Genomic DNA, 12,434 nt, shown 5'->3' with positions numbered 1-12,434 from the left:
GTGTTCTGCCCTTGGCAGTTCAATGGGTATCAAAGGAAACAATTTTAATTGTTTATGGATTTTCAAGACAATCTTTGGCATAGATAGCATCTAACAGGCTATCTCTGTATAATAGCTATGTGAGACCTTTGTTAACACTTCCTTCTTAGGTCTGCATATGAGTCTGTGATAAGAATTCTGATAAGAATCAGAATTTCCCAAACTAGAGCTGAGCATCTAATGGCATAGCTAAAATTCCTTAATGAAAAGGTATACTCCCTTTATAAATAACATAAGCTCTCTTTTATTTATTCTTTGATTATATTTTATAAAATCAAGATGAACTTTCCATTTCTATCCATATACAGATATGATGCTATTATGAATTTATAGGTATTTCAAACTCCTGATTGCAAAACCAAATGTCTGAATAAAATCACTACCACCAACAGTAATCTACTCCTCTCAGTCTCTTCCATGTACAGTTTTTTTTGTTGTTGTTGTCTCTGAAAAGAAACTTCAAGAAATGTTAAATTTCTGAACTAATGGGCATGTTTACTGTACAGCAAAGAGGTCAGCATAGCTGGACCTTATCTTAAGTAGAAGAGCAGCAGACATAGCAGCAGGTAAAACCTCATAGCCCATAGAGGCCCTGCTCATGTAGGATTTTTAGGCATTTTTTTCTTTTGATAATGATTTTTGCTTTTATTTGGGTGGATTTGATGTGGATTACATTTTGACAGGATCCCTTTGCAGGGTATTGAGATTAGAGACAAACATAGAAAGGGTAGAGTAAGTGAAATCTATTAATAGGATTTACCATAAGAAATGAGGCAGAAGTTGATTATTGGACTAAAGCATAGCTATGGATGTGGTGGAAAGAGTTTAGATGCTACATAAAAACATATTGATTGAAAGGATGTAGAGTATGATAGAAAGAGGGAGATCAAGATTGACTCCAGTATTGTTATTTCATGTGCCTCAAAGACTCTACTGAACCAGCTCTAATAGGATTGTTTGTGAACCTGTTGTGAAAATATCCTAAAGAATTAGATTAACTGCATTCAGTCAGATTTATTTTGGCTCTCTAGACGTGGAGTAAATAGTGTCCTAAAATATTGAAAGGGTGCTTATGCTCACTTATAGTTAAATAAATGCAATTAAGGTATTTTTCTCCCATTACTTTGGCAGAAGCAAAAAGTTTGATAGTACCCAGAGTGGTAAGGGTATGGGAAAGTAGGGATTTCATATACTGTATGAATGCGGAAGAATATTTTGGTAGGACTATGAGGGATGTGATATGGAAGTATCCATGAAATTTAGAAATTAATATCTAGGGACGCCTGGGTGGCTCAGTGGTTAAGCATCTGCCTTCGGCTCAGGGCATGATTCTGGAGTCCCAGGATCGAGTCACACATCAAGCTTCCTGCATAGAGCCTGCTTCTCCCTCTGCCTATGTATCTGCCTCTCTCTGTGTGTCTCTCATGCATAAATAAATAAAATCTTTTTTTTTAAAGAAATTAATATCTAGCTCTTAATCAGAAATTACACTGCTCAATGGGACACCTGGGTGGCTCAGCGGTTGAGTGTCTGCCTTCAGCTCAGGGCATGATCCCAGGGTCCTGGAAACTAGGATCAAGTCCCACAATGGGCTCCCTGCATGGAACCTACTTCTCCCTCTACCTATGTCTTTGCCTCTCTCTCTGTGTCTCTCATGTATAAATAAATAAAATATTAAAAAAAGAAAGAAATTACACTGCTCAAAATTTAGCCCATAGATTTTCAGATGTTTCACATGATATAATAGGTTTTTTTTTTTTTACAATAACAAAACATTGATAGTGACCTAATTGCCCATTAGTCATTGGTTGAATAAATCACTCATCTAGTCTCTGTTTACCCATTTAATATATTACTATGGAATAACCTTTAAAAAGTACATCAAAAAAATAAAAAATTACATTTACCTCTAAGATATATTCGTTTTTAAAAAAGATTATATTTATTTGAGAGAGAGAGAAAGACAGCATAAACAGGCCAGAGGGACAGAGAGAAGGGGCAAAGCAGACTCCCCACTGAACAGCGAGCACTACTCAGCGCTTGGTCCCCAAGACTCCAGGATCATGACCTGAGCCAAAGGCAGACACTCAACCGACTGAGCCACCCAGGAGCCTTTCTAAGATATATTCTTTAATAAAAAGTGAAAGAGAAAAATGTTTGTAATGTATTCTTTTAGCATAAAAATGATTTACATATGTATTGATATATATATGTATATATAGTTCTATATGCTTAGAAAATTTCTTGAAGAGTACATAAATGCTTAACAGACACAGCATTTGTGAGGAGTATGTGTTACCTCAGAGGAGATCACTATGTTTGATGTATTTTGCAGTGCAGGAATTTATTTTAATAACATATGTAACATATTTAATCAGTTTAATTAAAAATACAAAATTTGACCATTCCAGAGAGGTCATATGACCTACTATGGATCATGTTAATCTTTAAGTCCATCTGTTAACTTTTTAATCGTCTTAATCTTAATTTATTCTGAAATATCTAGTATTTAACATATGTAGTCAAAATTACCTGAATAATTGTTTTATTTGATATCTCAAGTTCTGTTTTATATTCAAAATAAGCAATGAGTTCTTGTAAATTTAATAGAGACTGAAGCACTGGAACATCAATGACTTCCCAATTGTTAAATTAATGATTCAACTTGGTTTTTGCAACTTGATTCAATTTCATTTCCTTCAAGCATTATGTTGCATTGGCCACCTACTGATAGATGACGCATTCCTCCTTGACTACATCCTCAAGATGACTACCCTGTCTTGATTTTTTTTTCTCCTTATTCTTTTTTTTCCCCCTAATTTTCCCCTAAATTCTTTAGCTGGGAGCCTTTTATCCTATGTGCCCTCCTTAAGGATTAGTTGTCCCCAGGGTTCTGTCACTCTAAGTCAGGCATTCTTAACTTGAGATTTACAAACCTCAAAGTTGTTCTTAGAATTCAGAGGGAATCTTTGAATCTGAATAAGAAAAAGAACTAAAATTAATTTTTATTTATGTTTAACCTAAATTTTATTTTTATTTTTATTTTTATTTTTATTTTTATTTTTATTTATTCATGAGAGACACACACAGAGAGGCCGAGACGCAGGCAGAGGGAGAAGCAGGCTCCACGCAGGGAGCCCGACATGGGACTCGATTCCGGGTCTCCAGGATCACGCCCTGGGCAGAAGGCGGCGCTAAACCGCTGAGCCCCCCGGGCTGCCCTCTTTAACCTAAATTTTGAATGTAAGCCCCAAACCACAATATTGGGAATAGTACCTATATACCTGTGACTAATAGAAATTGAGTATTTTATATCACATGACAGATATTATGGATATTACAATATATCATTTATACCCACCACTAGTTTGCAATTACAGTAGCTATTAGGTTTTCCACCAGAGCTTGTTTTTGATTTGTTAGTAAATAAGCAAATGTGTGGCCATAACTCAAATGCGCTTTATATTTTGATAGCTATTTTAATAAATCGTTTACCCTATATATTTAATTCTACAGATTCAAATGACTTATCCAAGAAGGCTTTCATAGACTTTTCCAGTCTATCAAAGGGGAGAATAACACAGAAAAGGTTAAGAAAGCTTTGGGTAAGCACATCACTTCTAAGACTTCAGTAATCAAGATACACATGATCCTCAAATCTTTTCTTCAAGAAAGACTTCTCTTCTGAACTAGACCATTCAGTTAGTCAATTCATCTCAGTCAGGACTCACTCTTCCCCTTCCCCATCTCTACCTTCACCTGAGTCTTCCTGTATTCCATGAATTTATTCATATTGTCCACATTTATGTAGTCTCACAAATCATTTAGTCCTTCTTTATTCTTCTAGCTTAACCAAAAGAAAAAAAAATCCATCTGCCAATTTTTGTGCCAGAAGCTATTTGGGAGTTGCATCTCAGTTTGATTTTCTCTTCGCAGCAATCCTACACACAAAGAAAGTTACTGAGCCCTTGGTGGATGAAAAACACTAGCACAGAGAAATTAGATATTATTAAATGATCAAAGGAAAAGTCAAGGCCAGGTTTGCCTGACTCAAAAGACCTTACTCTATCATATAAAAAGTCAGTAGAATCATTTATTGCTTTTCTCATATTACTAGACACTTAAGGAAATGAGACCCATGCTTTTCCCATTCTTCCCTCCCTCCTATCAGTCCTTCCTTCCTTCCTTCCTTCCTTCCTTCCTTTTTCAAAACACTTATTTATTCCCTACTATACTTTAGGGGGCATCAGTGCTATAGTAAGAAAAAACATAAAATTGAATGAGACATGATATCTACTTTCAACCACCTTACAGCTGAGGGTTTTTTGCAATTTAAACATCTTCGAGCAGAGTGATTTGCAAAAATTGGAAAAACATCGCTTTAACAATCGGATAGCATAATGACTAACAATACTGATTATATCGTTTATGCCAACTGAAATAATATGTATACCTTCAAACTAGCATTTACATAATTTGTTCTGCTATCTTGAATTTGATACCAACCACACTCATTTGTGAATTTATTCCATTCAGTTTCCAGCACTGTCACCAATTGTAAATGTGCTTATAGATGTGTAGACTACCATGACAGAGACCATATATGATTGTCATTTATAAAGTCTGCATTCCCATTTTTTCTCACTGTGACTGAAACAATCAAACTACCATACATTAGTAAGTCCTTGAGAATTTCTACTATAATTTTTATGTCTGTATTTAAATATTTGAACAGTGTTTTCAAGATGAAAACACGTTTCAAGACAAATTTATTATTTTCTAAAAACAATGAGTGCTTATTATTTTTTAAAGATAAATGAAATCCAGGTGTGCCTAAGTGGCTCAGTCGGTTAAGCATCCAGTTCTTAGTTTCAGCATAGGTCATGATCTCAGAGTCCTGAGACTGAGCCCCCACCGCCATCCCTGCCCATGGGCTCTGAGCTCAGCACGGAGTCAGCTTCAGTTTCTCTTTCCCTCCTCTCCTCCTCCACTCTCTTTAAAATAAATAAATAAATCTAAAAAATACATGAAATCCAAAGGAAAAAAAGTAAAAGATTACTTAGTATCTTAGACATATGTAAGTACTGTTAAAAATAAGATTAATCACATTCCAGGCATTTCTCTTGTACATGTTAATAGAAGACTACATGGATAGGTAACTAGAGATTTATAAATGGAATTTTAAATAAAAAATTGGAATATACATGCCATTTTATGATAGTATAAACAATCTTTAAACATGAAATATAATTTTTCTCTCTTGGTGAAGTTTAATTTCTTATCTTTTTCAGACAAAAACTGAAAACCTAGTTCTGACTCTAAAAATGTGTTTATTTTTTCAATTGAGTGAAGAAAATAGGTTGAAATTATTTGACAGCATTCAGCAGTATTTATGAACCATCCACTAACATGAGTTAAAGAAGAAAACATTAGAATAGGGTTGGCCCTCAGTAATTGGAGGGAAGGAAAATCTTGTCCTTAGAAACAACCATAAGATCTGTTCCATTTCACTAACCACCTTCAGGCCCTCTTCAGAGTCACTTTTGCTTTGAGTCTGACCTTGTTGGTGGGTCTTTCTCATTCTGCCTCCTACACGTTTACCCTTTTAAAATGGGGGTGGGGGAGAGGAGGCAATCATCATCATTTTCAATCTCTCTTCTCTTTATGAATCAGGGTGGTACCACTTGACAAAGGTCTATCACCCTTGACTACCTCTGCTTTTGTGTTATTTCATTAGAGTTTACTAGTCTCACAAAAATCTTCAGAAGGAGATAAGGTGTATTGCTCCCTTTTAAAAGCTGGAGAAGTTTAAAAGGTTGCAGTTTAATGATTTACCAGAAGTTATAGAACGGATTATAGCAAAAGCAGAGGCAGGACCCAAGTGTCCTGGTTTCTAAAGCAGGACATTCTCATCAAAGAATACATTTTGATAACTACTAAACAGAGAAGATGCAAGTGGTAAGAAATTCTCAGGAAAGTACAGGAAGAATAGTGCTTATTGCATTTTAGTATATAGGAACTATTGATATTATCGCAAATTTATTTAAGCTCCAACAGATTACAGTTAATTTGATGTGGGAAAACATTTTATTTGATTTCTTTTAATTCATTGCAATCATTTCCTTTGAGAAAGCTCATTAACTGAACCAAAAATAGAAGAATAAGTTGTTCCAGGCCATTTAGAACATTTGTAACTAGGTGCAAAAATTTTTTTTCACAGTTGAATCTTAATGGAACCAAATATTATTATCCCTGCTAGAAAAAGAATTTGGGGTAGACAAATTAATTTGTCTTGATTGACTACATTTTTATTTAAGGTTATATTTTTCTTCCTGAGCTAAGATAACTTTAGAGAACTATAATTAGGTCAAAAAGCTGAACACATTAAAGGCAAATCTGTAACCAGGCAAATCATAGATGCTCATTCTGGACTCCCAATAATTAATGATTTGCCATTCCAGCATATAAAAATAAACTTAGAAAAAATGTTAATGTAGAGAAATCATTTTAATGAAAACTGAATCTCCATGTTCTTGGTTCCTTTGCCTAGTTATTCTTAGATGCCTGAACCTCTGCATTTGCGGTTTGGCTACCCTTCAAAATCCATTAAGACTAAGCTATCATCATCAAGTGTGATCATGATTTATCTTAAAATAGGATCTTTTGATTGACAGAATTCATTTTTCTCTTCAATTCTATTCATTGTGATTGCTTTGTTGAACCCATATATGAGGCTAGAGTGGTTCTCCATGGCTGCTTAACCTTTGGTGCCTCCATAACTGGTTTGAAGCAGCCTGCCAGATGAAATCTAGACTTAGGTTTCCTGGCTTAATAAGCTCAAAGGATTATCTTTGTTCCATGGTTTTGTTTCAGGTTTATAATCCTTATGAAACTATAGAGCATTCGCTATTGCAGCTGAGGGACAAATCACTGGGTTTTATATAATGAATCCAGAGGGCTGGAATGTCAAAATGTGGGGCCTTGGCAATAACTGGCCTCTCAATAATGGGATGAAAATGCTTCAGCAGATCTAGCACTAAATCTTTGGGGAAGTTTTTTCACCATAGAGATCTCACCATCAGAGCTTCTGATTTAACTGGTCTAGGATGGGCCTTAGGCATTGGTAAATGTTAAATGATCGTTAGGCAACTCTCATTTCCAGCTAAGATTAATTCCAGCCAAAACTAATATAGTCTCAGTGATCATAGATGTACATCAGCTGAATAGGAGACAGATGCCAAGTGATGCTCTAAGCTAGGATCAACTGGCTCTTTCTTTTGAATGAGACCATAGCAATCTATGCACAGTATAATGTAATCGTATCTACAGATGTTAGAAAGACAATTGGCACTAGTAATTTGACCTAAAATTACTTCTCTTTTGTTATGTTTAACTTCCCAATAGAATATGTATTCACTCCATATACTTCAGGATTTGGTTTATTTTTCTGTAGATGGATGATAGGTTGGGCTTAGTGGCCATCAGTCTCCAGCACTCTGCTATACCAAAGACAGAGTGAATAGGAGTACAAACATACTGGCATGCCTAAAGGTGGCTCAGCGGTTGAGCAGCTGCCTTTGGCTCAGGGCATGGTCCAGGACTCCCAGGATTGAGTCCCACAACAGGCTTCCTGCTTGGAGCCTGCTTCTTCCTCTGCCTATGTCTCTGTCTCTGTGTCTCTCATGAATAAATAAATAAAATCTTTAAAAAAAAGGACTACAAACATAATAATATATAAAATAATAATAATAATATAATAATAATAATATATAAGTATAAGTATATATTAAGAATAATCTTAATTCTTCCTATTCTCATTTGTGTTAAGGATAATACAGCTACAAACTAATGGGAGCCTGGTCTCCTTGACTATAAGAAACTTAGTTTTATTCATGTTCTATATATGTGTGTGTATATACATTTTTATATGTAACATATTAAAATATATATTAATATATTACAAGTGATATATTGTACATTTCTATAATATATATGTATATATTACTAATAATATATCATTCTATTGTATATAAAATTATACATATATATACACACATATATATAGTGCATGAGAACCAAAAAAACATGCCTTCCACATAGTAATTTTTAAATCCCCTTTACTTACATTGAAGTTCTAGAGAATGAGATCACAACTAAGTAAACAAATCAGAGATCTTCAGATTTAAAGAATACTAGAAACTGGAAGAATGGAAAAGATACCAAAGAGAGATAGGAAAGCAGTGGGAAAGCCGAGGAATGGTAAAATATCTCAGTTCTCCTTCTGGCTGTGCATGTGTGTGGGTTGGAGGGGAGAAGGGTGGATAAAGAAAACTTTCCCAAAGAAGGAAAATATTTTGTTAAAAAGGTAATATATTTTTTAAAGTACTGGGTGAAATATAATAATTTAGAGGGCAGCATATGGGTTGTATTAGCCCAATTTAATATAGTGAGGTTGTAAAATACATTATTTTGTTTAAACACAGTGATCAAGTAACTATAACTTATGTATCCTTAAAACAAAGCATTACAATCTTTTCAAATTGTTAATCTTAGAGGCCATACTAATGCTAAATGTCTCCTCCATCTCCTTTCCCTAATTGCATGATAACTTCATGCCAAAGAAAGGTCATGTTTACTCTTAGTATTTGAACAGAGTAATACCTATTGCTTTGAGTCACATAGAAGTATCTTCAGCAGCAACAACTTGTGATGCTATTATTTAGTAGTGGTAGTATCATGCAAGTCACGACTATAGTAAATCCGAGCAAGTGCCACCATGAATATGTATTTGAGTATTTTTGGGTGAAGGACCCAATGAAGAACTGCTTTCGCCCACATCTATGTTATCTGACTCTCAAATAATTATTAGGCAAAACTTTCCAAAAGTTTTAGAACAAGACTGAATGCTACAGTTTAATAAATGCTCAAGGAGAAAAAGGGTAATTTATTCTTGAAAAACTTAAATGGATATAGATACATGTGCTTATAAATCTATTTACTTTTTTTTTTTTTTTTTTTTTTTTTTTTTTTTACAATTTAGGCATCATTGGTCCTAATTAGAACCTAGACTTGTTTTAAATCATACTCGTTGTGCCACAAAGGGTCCAAGAAGAAATTATCTTTGATTTGCCTATTTATTGTGGAAATAGGTAGTAGTTTAGGAGCTTCATGAATTAATCAGAGGGATGTTCCTTAGAAATCCTTTCCCTACAATGTAGAATCAGATACTGTACACAAGATAAGAGTTATGATTAGCTGTTTGTCTCATTGTGTACACAGTCCTATAGTCTAATCAATGTTGAGAAGAGAACATTATTTTTTTCTTTTGGACAGCTGTGGATGGGCACCTGGCTTAGAATTAGAAAACCAGGTGTTGTTTCTGGCACACTCATGTGGTGTCTTGGTCCCATCATTTATCTTCTCTGACTCTCTAAACCCTTATTTGTAAAATGAAGGTAATAATTTTACCTCATAGAAGGATTTTAAGGATTACATTTTTAAAATCCCTTGTAATTGTAATGGACTATGCAAATAATTGTCTGCTACTATTTTTTACTGCAATTTATAAAGGATATACAAGTTGTAAAATATGTGGTGCTTCCTTTATCTTACTTTGTTTTCTTTGCTAAATAACTCAATCGAGTAGTGTTCTTGTTATCAATTGCTACAAAGCAAACCATTTTACATGAATAGCTGAAGTCTTTTCACATAGTTTTGTGCATCAGGATTTTGAAAAGTTTTGGCTAAGAAGGGTGTCTCTGAACCACTGTGGTACCAGCTGGAGCAGCTAGGACCAGAGGATCCACTTCCAATATGGCTTCTTCACTCTCAGATCTGATGTCTCAGTGCTCCCTAGCTTCTCTCTCTCTCCACCTGGCATCACATCCTTTAGAGCCTCTCCATGTGATTTTGACTTCTCACAGCATGATTATATCACGGTTGGCACTCTTCTTATGTAGTGGCTGGCTTCCAAGAGAGAGGAGCTATGAAATCCAGCTAAGGGCTGTGCCCAGAACTGGCATAGCATCATCTCCACATATTCTACTGGTCAAAGCCTTCAAAAGGACTGCACAGGTGCAAAGGAGAGGAAAGACAGACTCTATCCCTTGATAGGGTAATGGCCAGGTCAGCTGCATTTTGAATCACATCCGACCCATTGTCTTCTACTGTTTATGTTTTTTAAATTTGCATTTAATAAGTGAACACAGCTTCTTACACGGCACACAAATACATATTATACACACAAAACATTATAGGCAAAGGCAGCTATTACATTAACGCCTAGATATACCATTCACTTCACATTTGTTCTTGTTTTCATTACATTGACAATTGAAAGTTGTATCATCACCCTCAAGTGCTGAAAGTGTATAGAATGACAAGGTGGAATATTTATATTGGCTAAGCACTCTAAGTCTGAGGAGTAATAGAGTTTGATGTCTTAGGCAGCCTGGTGATGAAAATATTTTAAGACATGGGTACTATGGAAGCAGCTACCTCCTCTGCATAAGACTAGTCATCCTTTTCATAAGTTGGAAGTGTGGAAATACATTTATGGTATATATGATATATCAATGTGGGTGATATGACCACTTTATTCCTTAGAATAGTTGACTAACTAGAATATCACATTCCTTCATTACATCAGAAAAGAGAGGATTTTTTTCCCCATGAGTTGGCCTCTTAATGCCCACAGCTGTAATAGCATGAGCTCCACAATGAGTTTAGTATCTATGACAAGATCTCACTGTGGCGGTCCTTCAATATTCTTAGTAGACATTGAAGGACCATTTGTTCTGTGTGTGTGTGTGTGTGTGTGTGTGCATGTGCGTGTGCATGTGTGTGTGTGTGTGTGTGTGTGTTTGTGTTTACCTTGTCCTTTTCCATCCATTCTGGGGAAATTTCAGTATCAGTTTTCCTTTTCTATCCTTAGTTTTGCCTTCTTAATGTCCGTTTCTCTAGCTTTCTTCTCTCATCTTCTGCTGACTCCCTTCTTGATAGGCTCTGATCATTCAGTACAGTAAAATTCACATCATATGACAGTGTCAGGAACTTGAACTGTGTTATGGGGCCCCCTTTTCTTTCTGTCTACATGCCCATTCTCTTCTATGCTGTGAAATCAAATTTATATGAGGGGGGTGTCACAACATCAAATGCCTGTGAGTAATTTACAGTAAACATAGATGAATAAGATGGATAATACAGGCTGGATGCAAATACAATAGAGTCTTCAGGGTTATCTTTTTTCTCCCTTCTATTTGGTTCAGACATAAGTAAACAGAAATATTTTCTATTCTAAGAAAGTTTCATCAGTGGCAACTGACACTCAGATTTACTGTGGAAGAAATGATAAGGAACAGTGGAGTGCGGCAGGCAAATGGAAGGACAAAAGCTCTATAGAAGAGAGAAAGGCCTTACTTAGTAACTTCAGGTCACTGGAGACATATGAAAATACAGAACTATCATTACCAGATCTAATTTATGTAAATTCTCTTGATTTTTAAGTTGTGATGACTATTTAAAGACAAAATACAATTCTGTATAGACCAAGAAAACATATCTGTGAGCCAGCTATGGTCCACTAGTTTATAAATCTATTCTTGGCCCTTGGCTCTTATCTTTCTCTTGGGCTCTAAATTCTTACCCAGCTACTCTTATGACATCTTTTATCAAGTATCTAAAATTTTTCATGCATTAACATATTCAAGTCAGAATTCTTACTATTTGTCCCTCAAATTTTCCTATCTTAGGAAAACACCATTATCAGTTTAGCAATCTACCTTAATCATCTTCTTTCTATTCTTCCTCAGAACCCAGTTCAAAAACAAGTTATATTGTTTCTAACCTGCAAAATATAACTAGAACACATCTACTTATTTCCATGTTCACTACCACTTTCTTAATCTTTGCTCAATTTCACATTGCTGGACAACATAATAGCCTTTAAATTGGTCTCTCTGCTTCTATCCTTCTCCCTTTTAAATCTATACTCTATCGGTACTGGAGAAATATCACATAACAACAATAAAAATATTTATTCCTCCACTATTTATTTATTCCTAGAATCTTTCAGTGACTTCCCATTGTAATTGGAATAAAAGCCATAATCTTTTCCATGTCCTACTTCTTTATGACACCCTACGTCACTCACTGTTCTTGGGCCATATTAATCTTCCCAATGTCATCCAGCTCTTATCCATCTCAGGATCAGAGTGTTTGCTTTTCTCCTGCTGCTTTGAATAGTTGGCTCCTTCTCAATTTCATGTAACAGCTCAAATATCTCCTCAGAGATATTTCCTGACCATCTTATCTATAGTAGCCCCCTCTCCTCAGTTTCTACATATCACATCACCTAATTTATCTTCTTCATTGATACACTACTATTATCTTGTAAT

This window comes from Canis lupus, chromosome 14 (assembly GCF_003254725.2).
Source record: "Canis lupus dingo isolate Sandy chromosome 14, ASM325472v2, whole genome shotgun sequence".
Classification (NCBI taxonomy): Eukaryota; Metazoa; Chordata; class Mammalia; order Carnivora; family Canidae; genus Canis; species Canis lupus.
Note: the sequence above shows the minus strand (reverse complement) of the source record.